This window comes from Aythya ferina, assembly GCF_964211825.1.
Source record: "Aythya ferina genome assembly, chromosome: 1".
Taxonomy (NCBI): Eukaryota; Metazoa; Chordata; class Aves; order Anseriformes; family Anatidae; genus Aythya; species Aythya ferina.
Window position 1 is genome coordinate 158,775,686 of NC_140296.1, and position 20,023 is coordinate 158,795,708.

Sequence of the window (20,023 nt, forward strand, 5' to 3'; positions counted from 1 at the left end):
ATGACATGAGCAAGAAATACCAAATACTTGTTTAAAGTCTTTGATAGGTTATAGGCAAGGTATATAGCAATGATGACCTGTGTTTTTCTACGCATACTAGAAAACAATAGCCGCTCAATAATCTCTTCCAAGATTAATGATTTCAAGCAGTGCTACTTGAAATATAACGTGCATCTCGGTCGAGACTGCTTCAATTTCTTGAGACTGCACCACTACTCAAAAGGGAAAGAGTAGAAAGGCAATTTTTGTATTGCTTTTATTTTCATGAGACATGGTTTATCTTGCATGTAACTGTACTCATGGTCTTAAGCAATTGGTATATGTTTTTTATAAATAAATGAACAAGACATAATGAATGGGACAAGTGCTGGCATCTGAGTTCTATAGAAGGTGTTCTCAGACATTTTCTTTCGTCTATGAAAGTGTATCCCGGTTCCCTCTACTGCTGTAAACCATGTTAGCTCTTAAAATAACTTTAAAATAAGCAGGATTATTGTAGTTTTCATCTAATGCTATAAATATCTTTCTGGGAACATTATTCATGTGATTTACCACCACCATGAAATGTAGAATTTTATGAAATCTCTGCTCATTTTTTCCTAGTATGGTTTAAAACACTCCCAACATTCTGCTTGAAGATAATATAATTTGAGGAGAAAATGCACTTCACAAGTGTATGTATTCTTCAGTCAATGGTCTACATTAACTTTTCTTTTCTAATTGTGTGTAAAATCTTTGGATACGCTGATTTTTAATCTTGTGATATTCTTAGTGTTATTATGTATTTCTTCCCCTCTCCTCAGAGCAGCCAAATGATATTGTACATTCTAAAGCTTCATATTCCTGTATTTATATTTTGTGTCTTATATGGAGATAGTTGAGGGTGTGACGTTTTGGCTCAGTGCTGAGCCCTGGAGCTCAAAACATTTATTCAAGAATTGTTTGGATCTGTTGCTGTCTAATTTCAAGTTGAAGGTGGAATATGAAGGATTTAAAAGGTTTATCTTCATCTATCCTCCAAACACAAAAACTAATTCAATGAAGTTATTATAAAAACAAACAACTAAAACCAAACAAGAACAATCAATCAAACAAGACACAATTCTTCATCTGTTAAAGCATCATTGTGAGTTCATGCCAGCAATAAGAAGAGGACTGAAAGAAGTGTAGAAGAATACTTCTCAAAAATATCATATAGATTCATAAAAGTGTTTCAGAAACTGCTCCTTAATGCTTAGAAGTGTTGTACCATAAGTGTAGCATTTATGAAAACCTTATGAAAAGTTTTGTGTAATCATTGATTTCATTTTTGTAAAGAAGGTTGTCATTATTGAAGCATGTTGAAAAAGAATGTTGCAGCTAATATCTTCTATGAAAAATGTATAGCAATATTTGGTAATATAAATGTTTTCATTATTTAGACACTTGTAATTTTATTATTAAATACAACAGATATTTAGAGCTTGTTTATTTGTTTTTATTATTATTATTTTTGACTTTCGTTCCTTTTATTTTTCTCCTCCAATTGCATTAACAGGTTTCTAGTTCTGGGATGTCAGGATAATGGAAAGTGAATTTGGGCAAGTAATGAAACAATAATAAACATAGCTTGGACTCAGTAGGAGTGATGTTGTTTAATGTCAGCAGTGACTGAAACTGCTTTCCAAGTGACTGAGGCTTTGTAGGTCTGTTCTACTTTAATTACTTTCTGCTTCTCAAAGGACATTGATTTAAATTGTATGTCATATAGCCAATGACTTTTCCTAGTTCACATCAGCATTTCTAGAGCAACCTGCTGGTGCACATTGTGGATGGTTTCATACTTCAGGGCTATTTTCTATTCATTTCATTTCATTATCCCTGACATACCCCTTTTAAAACAAAGGAATCTTTAAAATTTAAATGCTACTAAATCTTAAGAAAAGGAGACTGCTAGTTTAATTTTAGCCTCTGTGAGTAGGCTTGTTTGTATAAAGATTGTGGGAGATGGAAGAAAGAGGGAAAGTTGGAGCTCAGAAATAGTAACTGTAAAGAAGAAAAAGAATAGCACAGAGGTCATCTGTTCTTAGCAAAATGCAGAAAGTTAAGATTTCATACTCCATCAGGTACTGCAGTTCCAGAGGTTAGGGGCCGCCAAACCCTCATATTTGCTTTGAGTCCTCCTCTGTTCTCAGGAGGCTTGTATAGAAACACAAGCCACTGTTTCATATGTAGTTAGTTAGCTTTCCTTATTGTCAGAGATGAACTTGAGATGAAATCCTGGCCTGAGTAAAACCAGTGAAAAATTTCTGGCAAGTGTGTGGGACAGCATGTATATTGAGGGTGTCACAGCACAACCTCTCCGTTACTCTTTTCCTTTTATCTTCAGCACAATCAATGTGTAAATATTTCCCTCTCTTTAATGAGTGCAGCTTCATGGTACAAGTAATATAACAGTATTTAATCATACAAGTAGTATAACAGTATTTATTAAAAACAATCTATTACAAAATGTAGTATACAAATTCAAAGACAAAGTTCTCAAAAAGTATCTATCACTTGATAGGGAAATATGTTGTCACCTTCATGAGGCTTTGCTTGAAATACAGAAAAAAACTTTATGTGTTGCCATCCATCTAACCCACTGAGCTTCCATGTTTAAATTTGCACAAAAGCTGCTTACATTTGCCGGGGATTTGGATCAGAAATCTCCTGAAGGCTAAAGCTTCCATGTATTATTACTATAAAAGAAGAGGAAGAGGACATGTTAATGATGATTTGAAGGTGTCTTGTACGTGGGAGATACGACATTTCTCTAAATCCCACCTCCTCTTGGGACTGGAAATAGAAGTTAGCTATTTCAGTATATCTATCTGTCCTGTCTCTCACCAGAGCAGCCTGCTCTCTGCATCTGCTACACTAATAACTGGAGCCTACTCAGACCAAAAAGCCTTTTCCCTCAGATAAGACATTATTTGCTTTGAGTGTAACACCACTACTTACAGAGGAATTCTGTTATTGAGGTTACTTTGGAGTCAATAAATCTGTAAATGCAAATTATCTGAACTATTCCAATCTTCATGATATCAGAGTCAGTGATTCCCTATACTATACCTACTTGTATAAAAGATTTCTGATGTGTTTTTGTTTGTTTGTTTGTTTTTGGTGGTGGTGGTGTTGGTTGGTTGTGATTATTTTTGTTTGTTTGTTTGTTTTTGTCATGGCTACATTTTGTTTTAACCTTGCAGACAAAGTTCAAATTACAGTTCTTGTCCACTCTAATGATTTAATTCTGCATGCACTGGTCCTGTGTTCTTGTGTAACATCTGAAGTCCAGCAGATATCTTCTAGTAAAATTTTGCTGTAATTCCTAGATCATTCAAAACATTAGAAAAGAATTAGTTTTCAGTTCCCAGGAGGGATCAGAGCATAACATGTTAGGCCACTCACTGCCTGTCATGATCTGATATGCTAAGGATTAGGCAAAACTTGAAATTCAGGCTTTTCCAGATAAGGCACATCACTTTGTGAAATACTAGCTTATATTTTTCCATGAAAATTGAACTGAATATATTGCCTAAGACTTAGGCAGATGAAGGACTATTGTATACAGTCCCCACAAATTCAGCATAATGAGGACGAAACATATTTTCCATCCAGTTAACTAAATAGCAGTCAGAGAAGAGAGTTTAAATCAATAGATTGCAGCTGCTTCATTTCTGTATCTTCTGTTTTGTTTTACTTCTTCTTCCTGTTTTAGTTAGCTAACATGCAGGAAAACAAACTTTGTTTCTCTGTAATAACCTGTCATCATCCCATGAAAACACCCCTTTTTCTCGCTTCACCAAGATTGCCTAAGATTTATTACGGTAATTCTTATATTTTAATGACTTTCCCCCTTACTACCTATATTTCTGTATTTCCATGTTCTCTTGCCCTTTGCATGGAACTTGCAGGTGAAATAAAAAGATAATGGAGTGGTGATAATACAGTTTTGCCAAAAGGCACCCATGGAGATTGAAGTGGATATTAAGCAGAAATTTTCAGTAAAGAAAGAAATAAAATAGGGCTGGAAAGGACATCGCATACCCACCTGACCTGTGGCAAAATCAAGAATATCTAAGATATTTTAATCTTCAGCAAAGACTCTACAATTTTGGCAGACTTTTCTATCCTTAGTGCACTTGATAGCCACATCTCTGTTAACCCTACTAATGTGAGCACTGATCAGCTGAAATACTAGTTGTTCAAAATGGTATCAGTAATATATTCAATATATGTCATATGGCCAATCCTTAGCCAAAACACCCCCATCATTCCTTGGAAGAGCATACCCTACATTTCCACTGTTCCTGCTCAAAAGGCTGAGTACATAGATTAATTTGCTCTGCCACATCTGCCGGTCAACTCCTGTCTTTCTTCTGTTCTCCATGCTGAAGTACAACATCCCTGCCTTGAGTCTCATTCACTATTGCTGCTAGGCTAAAGCTGGCATTATGTTGATTCATGATTTATGACCTGACTTCTTGCTGATGAAGTTGTTCCTATCTAGGCATCAATGCATGGTAGTAAATCTGTGTCACTGTGCAGAGCTGGGAGTGTGTTTCTTTGCCGGTCTGGAGTCCCACAGTGTTTTATGCAATGTGTTTTATCTCAACAGGAACCTCAGCCTTTTTCCTTTCCCTTCACCCATGACATGAAGCTTATTTACCCCTGCACGGAAATTAATGCTCCATTGGCATGAAAATTGCTCTTGAGAATTAAGCCCTTATGAAAGACAATTAGCAAAAACAGTTGCTCATTTTACTCCCAAAGAATGACCTGCAGTATCTAGGAAGCTTGGCAGATATCCATTCCATTGTAAACTTGGATTTTCAAAAATCCTAAATTTTCAAAAGTTCATTGTTGACTTAACTTTGTTCTGCTGAAATCAGCAGTAAAGGTCATGCTAACCACAGTGAGGACAGAGCTAAGCAAACCCTGACCACTCCTGGATATCTCATTCACAACTGTTGTCACCCTAGAACAATAATGGATAGAAACCAGCCACAAAACAATGGGTTGGGAAGGAGGACATTTTTGGGGTTGGAGGCCAGGACTTAGGGGACATTCCTCTTATGTCACACCAGGAAAAAAAAAAAAAAAAAAAAAAAAAAAAAAAAGAGTTCTTAGCATCTCTAGCAGTAAAAGCTTCTCCATAAGCAAAACTGAGATGTGCATATTCAGGCAGAAGGGCCCCTGGGCCCCTGAGTTCAGGTGAAATCTCATTCATTGCAAATTGATTATGAACTTCAGGATTCCACCTGTGGTTCTTGATCAGCCTGCTTAGCTACTACACAAGGCTGTAAGTTTCCATGCCAAGCAGAAAGGCAAATACTATTCTTCCAGATGTAGTTAATTTCCTATGCCTACAAGTTTACACATAAGCATTTACTTTGACTAGTTTTGTAATTAAATCCTGGACGTACCAATATTCTCTAAAAGAGCTACTATTTGGTATATAGCACCCAGTATCTTCATATTTTCTCACATCATTATCGCTATAATTTGGGTCTCCTCCAAGAGGATATTCTATGATATGTACAACCTGTTTGTTTTCTGTTTTAAGCTAGTTGAGAGCAGCCCTTTTTCTATCTCCCTGGCAGTGATTTTTCCCCTGGTTCGGTAGCCCTGAAAAAAAAAAAAAATAAAATAAAATAAAAAAGTCTGTTTATATGGCAAATGTGTATAGATTCCCTTGTTTTCCCTGCCCCTGTTTGAATGATACGCACCTGATAAATGGGACTTACAATTGAAAGTGGGGAAATTCTCTGTTATATTGTTGTCACGTATTGACAGTCCAAGACTGTTGCTATAGGGAAAAAAAAAAAAAAAAAAAGAATAGAAGAGGAGAGGAGAGGAGAGGAGAGGAGAGGAGAGGAGAGGAGAGGAGAGGAGAGGAGAGGAGAGGAGAGGAGAGGAGAGGAGAGGAGAGGAGAGGAGAGGAGAGGAGAGGAGAGGAGAGGAGAGGAGAGGAGAGGAGAGGAGAGGAGAGGAGAGGAGAGGAGAAAAAGAAAAGAAAAGAAAAGAAAAGAAAAGAAAAGAAAAGAAAAGAAAAGAAAAGAAAAGAAAAGAAAAGAAAAGAAAAGAAAAGAAAAGAAAAGAAAAGAAAAGAAAAGAAAAGAAAAGAAAAGAAAAGAAAAGAAAAGAAAAGAAAAGAAAAGAAAAGAAAAGAAAAAAGAGAAGAGAAGAGAAGAGAAGAGAAGAGAAGAGAAGAGAAGAGAAGAGAAGAGAAGAGAAGAGAAGAGAAGAGAAGAGAAGAGAAGAGAAGAGAAGAGAAGAGAAGAGAAGAGAAGAGAAGAGAAGAGAAGAGAAGAGAAGAGAAGAGAAGAGAAGAGAAGAAGAGAAGAGGAGAAAAGAAGAGAAAAGAAGAGAAAAGAAGAGAAAAGAAAAGAAGAGAAAAGAAGAGAAAAGAAAAGAAGAGAAAAGAAGAGAAAAGAAGAGAAAAGAAGAGAAGAGAAAAGAAGAGAAGAGAAAAGAAAAGAAAAGAAAAGAAAAGAAAAGAAAAGAAAAGAAAAGAAAAGAAAAGAAAAGAAAAGAAAAGAAAAGAAAAGAAAAGAAAAGAAAAGAAAAGAAAAGAAAAGAAAAGAAAAGAAAAAAAGAAAAGAAAAGAAAAGAAAAGAAAAGAAAAGAAAAGAAAAGAAAAGAAAAGAAAAGAAAAGAAAAGAAAAGAAAAGAAAAGAAAAGAAAAGAAAAGAAAAGAAAAGGAAAGAAAAGAAAAGAAAAGAAAAGAAAAGAAAAGAGAAAAAAAGAAGGTCTTTGGGCACCAATATATCCTGTGTATTGAACTATTCATATTTTCTTGTTAACCTCCACTAACATTTTTCTGTCACGCAGAGTTTCTCTGGAAGGCGTTCAAATTCTTTACCTTTTACATTTTTTGTTTTGGCTTAGTTGTTCTCTAAGTGCACTTTTTTCTTAGAGGGAATTAATTCCTTCTGTGGTCCCATTACAAATTCAAGTCAGCTATTCTATACTAGTTTGCCTTATTTTATGCTAAATTGCACATCTTAATTGTGATTGTGCAGTCAGTTATTTTAAACTGAATCAGGTGCTTTGCTCACTGCCAGGGTTACCCAGCTTTGCAAACTCCTTAGACTTGTGGCACCAAGCCTGGATGTATCTAGTCAGGTAGACTCCTGTTCAGATTTGCCAGGGAATATGTTCACATCAGAGTAAACTGATTGTCCAAATATACTATTTTTTAGCCTAGTTCTGTCTCACTCAGGCCCCTATGAACTCAGAAACTCTGGAAACAGGAAATGGAAAACAAATTGTCATTTAAATGCAACACCAAGAACGAAACCATAACAATACTATGGCCATCTCTACACAAATGACAGAAGTCAAGGCAATAGGATGTTTGACTTACAGTGAAAGCACTCGTCAGAGAAAACCTGGCGGAGGGAAAACAGTCAACAGGACACTGCATTATGAAAGCTGGAGTGAACTGTGACACTATGAGATTCATGCTATATGCTAAGGAGAGCTTAGAATCAAATCAAATTAACAGTCTAATTGCTTTGATGGAATCTGTATGGATTCATCTGTATGGATCACAAAATCTATATGGACTGAAACCCAAGGCCTAAATAGAGAGATATGATTCTGGGTCATTGACAGACAAATCAAGATGGCAACACTGGCTGTAATGTGTGGAGACAAATCAGGTCAAAGAGGCAGCAAGGGTAAAAAACACAACTTTATTGGATTACTTCAGTTTCCCACATCCTAACCAAAGAAATGTTGCAGGGAAACATGAAACAGAGGTTAAATGTTTAGGTGCTCTCTGTGATTACTGATTGAGCCATTGGCCAGAGAACACATGAGGAAGTAACACCCTTGACTCGATGCTGAAATATGTCCAAGATCTGGTTAAAAAAAAAAAGTTAATTGTGGAAGTGCTCCTCTGTAACAGTAGGCATGAGGTCACATCTGCAACAGGGTCCCTACAGATCCTCTGCAGCCATGCTCCACTTCAAGGTGAACCATGAGAGATGAGAGAATTTGTTTAAAAGAAAACAAAAAGGACAGCCAAAAATTAAAATCCTAACAGGCAATTCTAGAAGGACACAACACTGGAAGGGTCATTAAAAGGGGAAATGGAGAAGTTCTTGGAAGGGAGATATGGTGTTGCTTACAAAACAAGAATAGAAGAGGACCTTTCAGCCTGGGAAAGCAGTAGCTTAAAAGAGAAATGAAGGAGTCAACCAGAATATGCGTAGCACTGAAAGGGTGGGGGGAAGTTGACTGTTCATCAACCCTCCCAGTCAAAAGCTACTGACCATCAAATCGATCTAGCAGAAAACAGATTCAAAACAAACAAAAGAAGATGACTTTTCAGACAATGGACAGCCACTCTATTCACTTTCTCACCAAAGGGTTTTGTGGTTGCAAAAATTTTAATGCAGTCCAAAGGGGGGGTCCAGACTTGAAAGAGAGATTTTGTGGGCTAGCAAATATACAAATTATAGTAGGCTCAGTAGGCTTAGCTGAAAGTGACTGGAGATGGGAAAACTGTTAAGGAGAAGTATCATATATCTATTTTTAGTCTTCCTTAGGCATCTGTTTATGGTTACTATTTTTTTTCCCCAGATACAACATTTATTGTGCCAGGGAAAATATTACTTAGTTCAGGGAGGCCCACAGGATAACCAGCAAGTCAAAGGAAGAGTTTATTCTGTGCTATTTTCATAGAGGATAGTTGTTATTAGAGATAGTAATTTATTTGGTGTATGATTATTTATGATTATTTATTATTATTTAATTTATTATATAATTTATTAGAGATAATAAGTTATTTTTAGAGATAACCTCTTTTCAGTGGTTTGCAGGGACAGGATAAGGAGTAATGGCCACAAGATAGAGCACAGGAAGCTCCGCACTGACATGCGAAAGAATTTCTTCACAGTAAGGATGACAGAGTACTGGAATAGGCTGCCCAGGGAGGTTGTGGAGTCTCCTTCTCTGTAGATATTTAAGGCCCATCTGGATGCCTACCTGGGCAGCCTGATCTAAGGAACCTGCTTTGGCAGGGGGGTTGGACCCAATGATCTTTCAAGGTCCCTTCCAACCCCTTCAGTTCTGAGATTCTGTGATAAAATACTGGGCTACACATGAAGGAGAGGGCCTGCACTATCCCAAACCAGCACAACAATCTATTTTCCAAGCCCAGAGGGAAACCTTTTGCAATTGAGTTTAACACTGTGAGTAGGAGAGAGCAACTACAATGAGTCACCTGCCTATATGGCCACTACCTGAGACCTGGCCATGCCTGCCAGGGGTATTTTGGGATACCTGGGAGCCTTGGTCAACCCTTCACAAACCAAGCCTGGGTTCTTGAGACCTCAAATCAAAAGTCAGAGAAATGAGCAAGAAAATAAGCTTGATGACATCTACACAGTCTTACAGAAAATCATAGATAGATAGATAGATAGATAGATAGATAGATAGAAAGAAAGAAGTTTCATTTTGATGAGTTCACAGTTGTTGGGGAAGAGAAAAACAGGAGAAAAACAGCTATATATAATTCACTGTGCAGACTTTCAGAAAGCAGAAGCTCCAGCAAAGTATGAATTACACAGTGCCAATCTCTGAATTCAGGGCAATAGTTTTAAAGCTATTGGCAGTCTTTCAAAAATATTTATTTAAATGAAGCAATAAATACAGACTGCTTCATAGTCACAGTTACAGTCCCATAGTGGTTGAGGTTGGAAGAAACCTCTGGAGAGATGTAGTTCAAGCCCCCTGCTCAAACAGGGTTACCTAGAGCACACTGCACAGGATCACTTCCAGGCAGGTATGGAGTATCTTCGGAGAAGAAGACTCTACATCTCTTTGGGCAAACTGTTCCAACACTCTCTCATCCTCATGCTGTGTTTCACCTTCATGCTGTGTTTCAAATCACTTCATATCAGAATTGCTGCTTAAAATAAAAATTATTCATAGATTCTATTAGATTTTCTTTGAATTGATTGATATATTAGTATATACTGTGTAAAAAGCTTTCCTACCTTTGCAGAGAAGTGAACTCAATAAGCCATGTGGTCCTCATCTTGCTCTTAGAGTATGGTATTTTTGGTGAACCATATAAATACAGTGAAAACAAGTTCCCAGATAACCTAACAATGTTTTTTAAAAGGATGAAATAAGTAATGTTCTGTAGAAATTAAATTTTTTGTTAGATATTGTAGACATCAGTGTCCGTGCTACAGTATTATACAGTATTATATATTCATCTTTTTTTCTTTTTTTTTTTTTTTTATTTTATTGTAACCTGTTGTGCTTTTCTGCAAGGGATTGTTTTACTCAATTTTCAAATAGCAGACGACACACTAATTTACTTTCTAACGTCTTACATTGAAAGTTCTGATGAAACAAGCACTGAAAATGAGTATTTACTTCTTGTTTATTTTACTTAATTGTTTTTAAGGAAGCAAGCTAATAAAAGCCTGACCTTTGGAATTACTTCAAAGACTCAACGGACAAGTTGGATCTGATATTTATGTTCTTCTAAGAGTTTACTTCTTTAGTAAGTGAATCATGAAAAGCTACAGAAGCATTCAACAATGAAATTCAGCAAATTCTCTTGATAATTATGTCATGAATATAATTATCAGACTCTGAGAATGCATACATTTACATTCCCCTTTGTGAGAAAGTACTCAAGTCTCTGACCGTACTTTATAACATAATCTGTAGGACTCGTTTCTTCATCAATGCAGCTTTAAGTAAAACACCATTTATTACAGATAACACATTCAATAAGTGAGCTTCTCAAGAAAAATACTTCTATTTAATCACTGTATGCTGAAGAGAATACAAAGAAAATAAAGCTCTAAATCTGTTTATGGTACTTTCATCATATGAAAGGAGATTCATATAAAGACTGTGACCAAAAGCTCCTCTGTAATCTTTATATGCCTATCCTCCTTGGAGGCACTGATGAAACTCACAGTAAATTCAGTTACATTCCTGTCAAAATCTAAAATAAAATAAAATAAATAAAATAAAATTAAATAAAATAATAAAAAATATACACTTGATAACGACTGAAGTTGCACTGATTTTGGTTATCTGTGTGTTCAAGCGCACCTGGTACACAAAATAAAAGATGTTCTTTTCCCTCCATTCCAAAGAAAAGACACATTTAGTTTTTAACATACTTTCATATAGCACATTAGGAGTAATTGAAATCCTATACAAGTAAATGGGAAGGATTCCACTAACTTCAGTGAACTTGGACTGTTCGTGGTTTGACATCACTTGTACAAATATTGAAAAAAATTACAGCTATTTAATTTATAGCACAATATAACAAAATGGATATGGAGTGAAAAAATAAAATCATAAGGTCCAGATTCTCTCTCAGTTACTCAGGATAATTAGAAACTTATTGTTGAATAGGCACATTCGTTTCTTCAAGACTACTCAAGCTGTTTACAGTACTTCTCAGTAATAAAGGCAGCAGAATCTCCAAATAAAATTAGCCTGGAGAAAAGAACCTGCATTTTTGCTTTTATTAAATTAACTTTCCATAAACATTTATATGAACAGCATTTTGGTTTCAATGATGTCTGCAGCAAGAGAGTCTGAGGAATAATCATTTGGCTGTGCTGTCCTATTACAATTTTATGTAGGCAAATTTTGAAGTACATGAATGAATGTATGAATAACATCTACTTTGATTCAACAGCAGGTCTTTTGAGGACAGAAAGGTGCATTCATGACTAAAATACTAGTTGTTGTTTTTTTTTATTTTCCCTCAGATTTAATCAAATTTCATTCAACATAAAATCTGAAATATGTTTCTTAGTGAGGTAAATGATTTCTGTTAGATATATATATTTTTAGTGAACTGAATTTCAAAACTAATGTTTCAGATTTGAAATGTAATAATTTATTTTATTATCATCTGAGTGCAACCTACTATTTCAAAATAAGTACATAGTAAGGAAATATTTTCTATCTGAAGTACATTGTAAAACTCAAAACACCTCAATTTCTCTAAAACAGCAACAGCAACAACAAAGAAAAATGTAGCCATGGATTTTTACTGCTACTTATTTCACCCAGCTAACTTGGAAGCACTTCATGCTAGAAACCCAGAGGACTAGGCAGGATTTAAGAGACTTATTGCTGCTTCCAAAACTTGGCTTGCACAACGGTCCGTTCCTCACTGCCCCTGAGGCTTGCTTACAAATGTGTGTTTCTATGAGGATATGTACAGAGTCCGGAGGGATTTAAGGGGTCCATGTGCTAGCTCAGAGAGCTTGTTCATATCAATAGACCAGTGCTGTGCTGCAAAGAGGCAAAAGTTTGTACCCCAGGATGTCCTCAGCAGAGTTTGGTAGTAAAAGCTCTGTGTGCCCAGGACAGCTCACAATGAGGGCCATACCTTACCACCATGCTGAATTGAGTAGAGTGGACTGGGTAACACTTTTTGTGTGATGATGAAGGGCTTGTGCCGAACACTTGCTTAGGCCAATATGGAAAAAAAAAAAAAAAAAAAAAAAAAAAAAAAAAAAAAAAGGAAAAGAAAAAGAAAAAGAAAGTGTAATTGAACTAAGTTGTTTTGAAGTAGGTTCTCCCAGTTTCTCACTAGTCCAGTTACACTTATATCTACCCTTCCCAAAAGAACTTTTCTATATGTTACAAGATTACCATTCTTACCCAATCTGTGTTCCATCTACTCAAACCTTTTCAGAAAAGTTCCCACAAATAACTACTGATCACTGCTGAAGAAAATTCAGTTTTAAGTTCATGCAGCCATGCACTGTTGATGGGTGTGCTACAGACACTGTGGAAGATGTATGTAAACTTATTCTGTTTCCTCAGACAGGGCAATCTTGTCTACAGACATTTGCATTAGTTTCTTGCAGATACATCAGTTCTGGCCATAGGGAACATGCAGTGATATTTTCCACATCAGGTGTATTTTGCTTCCTGCAAACTCAGTCTGGTTGTGCTTGTCAGATTTTGTCTTAATCTCTTTACTGTATCCTTGCCACTACATGTTTCTGTAAGTTTGTGGTTTAATAAAGCAGACCATAGAAGTGTCTTTTTTTGTCTCCAAAGTTTTCATTTTACCTCTGGTTCTGTTGTGTAGCCTCCCAGTCACCACTGTTTCTTTCAGAGTCCTTTTCTCAATATTTAGATCTAGGTACTAACTGAAATCTGAAATTACTTAAAACATTTCTCCAATATGTTACAGGGGTTTCAGAAATACGTTTTGGTGTGCAGCTGATACCTTTCAAAACTTTATTTCAGGGAGTGTTATATTTTCATTAAATTATTTTCATAAGCACAATTTTTTTCCTGACCAAACATATTTTTCAGGAAGAACAAGAACAACAAATCAACTTTTTGTTGCTTCACTTTTCCTTACCAACTTCTCATTTTCTCCTATTTCTTCTGCTATCCCTCCTTGTGTATACAGTTTTTTTCTTAACAACACATGTTTGATAGTATGTCACGGTCTTAGATAGGATATCTTTAAACTAGACCAATATTTTAAACTAGACAAATAACCAACTTTAGTGCTTATTGTATCTGAGAGAAAATGAACAGAGAAGTACTAAAAACCTTTGTACCACTTTTCAGTGCCAGCACAGATGAACTTGCCCAAAAACTGCTCGTTTGAGGCAGATGTCTTCCAGTCTTGCCCAGGGCCTATGAGGCTGGCAAACATTTTCTGAATTTTCCTGAATAAGTTTCTTAAATATCTGGTTCTTTTTTATCCTAGGTAGTGCTGGGCAGCCCAGGAACTTAGGACATTTATGATTTATAAACCACTTAAAGGACGTAGTTCAGTAGCCATTTGCAGAGCATGGCTACAGGAATAGACCCTGCACAGATTGATATACAGTTTTTCCTCAAAATATGTTAAGAAAAGAAGATGTGAAGAAACAAAACAAAACAAAACTAACTAACTAAAAAATACCCTAACTTTCCTCATATTGACCAAATTAGGATTCCTTTTCTGTGTCACATAACTTTTGTCTCTTTTTATAGTGCAGCAACAACTGCAACATCCTGTCTGTGATTGTGTATATGCATATGTGTCTGTGTCTGTATGTATTCTCATGCAGGGTGAGCATATTTTGGCAAATTTTGGAACTGTTTGAAAAACATAGACTGCAGTTCATGTACATAAATCCTCCATCTGAGATGCATGTTTTATTTGATTTTAGCAAAAAAACAGATTCTGAGCAGCACGTTGTTTTTCTTGAAATTAAAGGAACTCAGTTTCTAGGCATTTTCTTGTCTTCAAAACATAGGCTCCTATTCATGTTACATATATATTTTAATTTGAGTTCAAATCTGGAAGAAAATGGATGAAATAAAGGAATTTTCTGTTTAATTTGAAATAAGATTTTTGCAGCCACAGATGTAGAGACTATGTATTCATGCCCACATGGCAGGACTCTTTTCTTTTTTTAAAAAATGGTGTACCAGCACAAGAGCAATATATAGCCACAAATATATAGGGGGAAATATATATATATATATATATATTATTATTATTATTATTACAAGCAGTTGGACTATCCTCATAAGAAACAATCTGGAAATATTACTCAGCTGCGTTTGAAATGTATTGATTAAATTAAGTATGTCAACTCATTCAGAGGAATACATACAAGTTACCAAATGCTTGTTTTGTTACTAGAAAACCTCATTAGCAGAGGAATAAAATAGCTCATAAGTGAATCTCATTATTTGTCTGTCTCCTTCTGCCATGCCAATAACATTTAGATTTGCAAATAACATATTCTGATGTGAGGCACGCAGCAGGTGTGTGTGTGATGGGACTACTTCTGTTGGATGTTGATTACTCTCTGTGTATGTGAAAAGCTTTCTATTCCCACAGCTTTGTGCAATATATCAATGGTAATGGATTCATAATCATTATCAAGCTTGATAGAGGCTTGACTACCATGACAGATGTCTTCTCAATTTTCCTGTTGCATATGTTCTTTTCCCTCTGGAACAATGCTTACATAAAATTCCAGTATTAATGTATCTCTTTTATGTTGTTTTGTATCAGTTGCTGAGTGCAGTGATCAATCTTTTAATTCAGATGAATAGGTAATTACAACCAAATGCCAAACACATCAACAGAAATTCAGCAACTGTCAAGCAAACCACAGTGACCAGAATTATTGGTCTGTGCTAGAGACAGCACACGGGTGTTTTTGCACAGTTATGCACCTCAATGGTGTTTCCATTGGCAACAATAATACTCTTCTGGTACTTATTGTTTTAGCAAAAGACAATAAGTAAACTTATTCTTTCTCATGCTTGTCATGAGATTAATTCAAATGAACGTGTAGTAGCGCTCACCAAGTGCTATCCTACCTTAACCAGGGTAAACTTCTTTAAACAAATAAAACAACAAAGAGCTTAATGGTGCTTTAAGTCTTCCAATGGAAAACAAGAGAAAGTCATCTCCATGTTTTCTTTTGACAACAGTATTCTGTACTGAAACACTTATTTCCTTGTATTTCCTGTGTTGATCACTTGAAATTTGAATTGAGTTTTCAGAAGTCTGCTGTGATTAAAAATAAATAAACAAACAAACAAATTAATTAATTAATTAAAAAAATTGATTTATTCAATTTATTCTACTCAAAGGAGGTCCTTTCATTTGCTGAGTTTGATGTTTTTCCCATATTTTCCTTTTGATCTCCATCCTGTATGATACACAGATCCTGGAGAGCTTCTCCAGGAGTTCAGAGTACCAAGCTCAACTTAAATCTTCGATGCCCCTTGATAGCAACATATATGTGCTCGTCATATGTGCACATATATTTTTTTCCAGCTTACTCACCACTTGTTTGGCTGTGGCTGAAATATCTTTTTTCAATTTAACAGCTCTGCTGTAATAAGAACCTCCTGTGACCTGTGTGGACTATGGACTCTTCTGCTCATTCTGCCGCTTAGAGCATGCTACAGAAAACTTCTCCTTGGGAAACAAAACAACCATTTCTTAAAACTGGTCTATTTTAGACTAACAGAAAAGTAATGGAAGACCAAGGGCAGTGAGTTCAGTTTTAATAATAAAATCTATTCTGTTTCTTCAATGAGGTATAAAAGACTTGCAAAGAGCTATCTTTTCTATGTGAACTTGTTGTTTTGTCCTGGTTTCAGCTAGGATAGACTTCATTTTCCTCCTAGAAGCTGGTAGGGCGCTATGTTTTGGATTAGGATGAGAATAATGTTGCTAACACTGATGGTTTAATTGTGGCAGAGCAGTGTTTACGCTAAGCCAAGGACTTCTCACTCTGTCCTGTCAGTGGGCAGGAGGGGGGTGCAGCAGGAGCTGGGAGGGGACAGACCCAGGACAGCTGACCCAAACTGGCCAAAGGGGTACTCCATACCATCTGACATCATGCTAAACTATATATAGGGGTGGCTAGCTGGGGTGGGTGGGCTGGCTGCTCGGGGATAGGCTGGGCATTGATCAGCAGGTGGTGAGCAAGTGCATTGTGCATCACTTGTTTCGTACACATTATTAGTAGTAGTACTATTATCATTATTTTTTTTTTTTTTCTGTCTTAATAAACTGTCTCTATCCCAACCCACAGGCTTCATTTTCCTGTTTCTCTCCCCCATCCCAGAGAGGGAGGCAGGACAGCGAGCAAATGGTTGTGTGGTGCTTAACTCGCGGCTGGGTTAAACCACAACATTAAACAATATAACAGAAAGGTAGGATCCCAAGAGGTTATCAATTACATTCCTCTGCTACAAGGCAGAATCAGCTATACCTGTGTAATTTCTGACATACAGTGATCTAATTAGTTAAAGACTTCTGCTTTAGAAAAAGTTTTTAGCCCCAACATCCTTGGACATCACTTGCAGTATTTCATATTCCTAAGGTTTTCTAATGTCTAACAGTGGCATTTCCTACTGCAATTCACACCTTTTCTGTGTTTTACCCATCCTTTACATGGAGAAATGATTATTCTTTTTCTCTCAGTAAAAATGATTACATGGTGAGTCTGCTCTTTTTCTCTATTCCTCCACTAGTTCCAGTTTTGTCTTCCTTAGGCTATAAAGGCTGGAATATTTCAATCCTCCAGTTTATTCTACTAACTGAGAAATAATAACAATATCGAATGAAATTAAATCTGTTGTCTCAGGTTTTCTATGCAATCTCATGTAATATTTTTGTGCTGTTGTGTATTTCCTTAGCTAAATGATCTCTGGTTGTGGATATCCAATTAGGTCTGCATCTTCCTTACAGCCATTTCTTCAAAACTGAGTTCATGTATTCTCAGAAAGATGTATTTAAATATTTGTTTGATTGTTCCAAAATTTTCCTAGGGAACTGAAATCAAGCTGATCAGTCTTTAATTTCTTCATTGCTTTTTAAAGATATGCACACAGTTGTCCTTACCTCATCTTTAAATACCTCATCATTCTTCATCTTGTTTCAAAGACAGTAACTTTGTGATTGCTTCAGACAGTGCTTCAAATATTCTAAAACAAAATTCATCTGGTCCAACGAATTTGAGAACTCCTAAAGTTCTCAAATAAAGTACATATGAACTCTGTAACCTGTTTGTTTGTTTGTTTTTCTCCTTATTGTTCTCCTTATTTCCCTGTATCTACCCTTTGGTGAAACTTTACATGGGAAATATGGGAAATTTAGCCCACACAGCATAACAGTATCAGTTCCTAGATTGCAATTTCTAGATTGTATGTACAAACCAAGTAGCACACCAAGAGAATATACAAACTGGGCAGGAAGTTGCATAGGAAAGTAAGTATCTCCAGGGATATGCAGTCTTTGGGAAGAGGTAGATGTGGTTCACAGAATGAGAATTACTTGCAATCTAAGCACCTAATTTCCATATTGGGCAAAATTTAAGCAGATTTAATCCTTGTATTTGTTTCTACAAGAAAGTGATTTTTTTCAAGGTATTTGCTAAGTTAAAAAGAAAAAAAAAAAAAAAAAAAAAAGTGATCTCTACATAGGTGTCTGCCTTTGAGAAACTGTAGTCTTTCTAGGGACTGATTAAGTAAAATTAAAGAGAAAAAATATGACAGCTTTGCACTTGGAATGAACAAAAGATATTTACTGCTGGTAATCATTTTACTAGTATTAATTCAAGTGCACTAATATTTCCAGATAACTTCAGACCTGGAGAGGTTATAAATACTTTCAGGGTTGAATAAAGGTGCTGCTTTGAAGTGACTGTTGCCTTAAGGATTTTTGGGTAAGTAGGTGAGGTTTACTATCAGCAAATGCTAAACCTCATAGGCAATAAGAGCAAATAAAAAGATACAAAAGGAGGGGATATAAAAATGACAAAGTGGCAGTATCCATTCAATGAAATCAAACTTATTTTTCCTGTTGCAGCTTCTCTAGGCTGTTATTTCAGAGCACAGATAACTGTGACTGGAGAGGGATCAGCATTCAATTCCCATTGATTCAAAGGAGCTCAGATAGTCAGAGAGCTGGAGGCAAGTCATATTTCCACCTGTACCTGGGATCTCCTTCTTGCAGGGAAAAGAAGATTTGGACATGACTTCCAGCTCACAGAGACCCTGCTTGTGCTTGGAGAAGCTGTTGAAGGGCAGAAAGAGAAAGCACATAGTCCAAGCATAGCAGAGGTCTGCCAGGGGAGCGCCCAGCCCCAGAGCTGAGCTGTCTGCCTGGTGCTTACAGAGCAGTCACAGCACACCTGGAGTCACCTGCAGAGTGCTGCAGCTCTGCTGCTACTTTGCTGTCTAGCTGCCCTCAGCAAAGTTTGAGACTGATGCTGGGAAATACCCATGTAGGAACATCTCTTTTAAGATCTAACTCATAAAAACAACTGATTTACCAAGTATAATAAAAATAGTACATCTATAAACTCAAGTTTTCTAAAGCTTCCTTTCACTCAGTACTATTCAAAGTGCAATGGATGAAATTCAACCAAGAAACAACTCTAAATGCAGGCCTAGAATATTACCCACCAGAATATTGAGCTAGGATATGTAAAATGCAGTCATGCCAACACTGGCAACTCAGAAAGAAGTAAACCCAGTGCCTCTCAGGTTGGACCTACAGAGCATGCACAATAGACTTGATGGGCAGATGCCATTCAGACCACACTCCTGGATTGCCAGAGAGGGATCTGACTCTTCTTGAGGAAGTGGCAAAAATAAATAAATAAATAAATAAGTTAATTCAATTTCTTTAAAGAACTGTTCAGAAGCTTAAAGGAATCTTCCCTTCCCATGACAAGAGCCCAGCACAAGGGAAACTACACTTCTGCATGGCATTCCTCCTCCTGCCTCCTCAAAACGGGAAAGTAGCTCCTTGCAGCAGGAGGGTTGGCAACATTTGCTCCAACTGTGACAAACCCATCATTCAAGAACCAGCAAGGATGCCCTCCATGCCTGGGAATATCCGGATGCCAGAAAGGAGGTTTAAATTTGTACTGCCCGAGTCTGTGCATATGTACATACACACGGGGCTCCAGGTTGTGACACAGTTTTCATTTAGTTAATGAAATTACAAGCCATACAGTTAATTAAAAAAATATACTTTTAAAATATCAAATGAATTTCAATGAATTATTCCTCTCATCTTTAAAGAGATAATGTTCTTCATTAATACAATCAGACTTTAGTTCCTGCTCAAATGTAAGAGGGTGTGCGCTATTCATTTTAGATTTCATTTTATCTCTTCATGTTTCCTAATCAGTAGTTCATACTTCATTAGGGAATCACTGGCATATTCTAAAAGAGGCTGGTGAGATAGACTAGACTTTAATGTTTGAATTGAAGAAGTAGTTTGTTTCATGGTGTAACCAAAAAAATAAAGTAAAATTAAAATAAAAAGAATGAAAAAAAATATATATCAGCCATAACTGTCAAGCCATCAGGGACCTTCTAGTTTTACTGCTATCAGAGACAAAAGATGATCAGTGAACTTTTCCACAAAGCGTCTAAATTGAACTCTAATTAAACTACTGGTTTTAAAATGAGAAGAAAATCTAAAATTTGCTGT

At 36.3% G+C, this 20,023-nt stretch overlaps 1 long non-coding RNA gene across 2 annotated transcripts in view; it reads right to left on the minus strand.

Annotated features, from left to right (window-relative positions):
* LOC311430154 overlaps positions 1-20,023 on the minus strand; it is a 71,578-nt gene that overhangs the window by 18,230 nt on the left and 33,325 nt on the right. Inside the window, exon 2 of one of the 2 annotated variants that reach the window (XR_014688594.1) lies at positions 2,663-2,720. The exons of the other annotated variant lie outside the window; for it this stretch is intronic. This is a non-coding gene — a long non-coding RNA (uncharacterized lncRNA). The remainder of the gene's footprint in view (positions 1-2,662; positions 2,721-20,023) is intronic. 2 annotated transcript variants of the gene reach the window in all.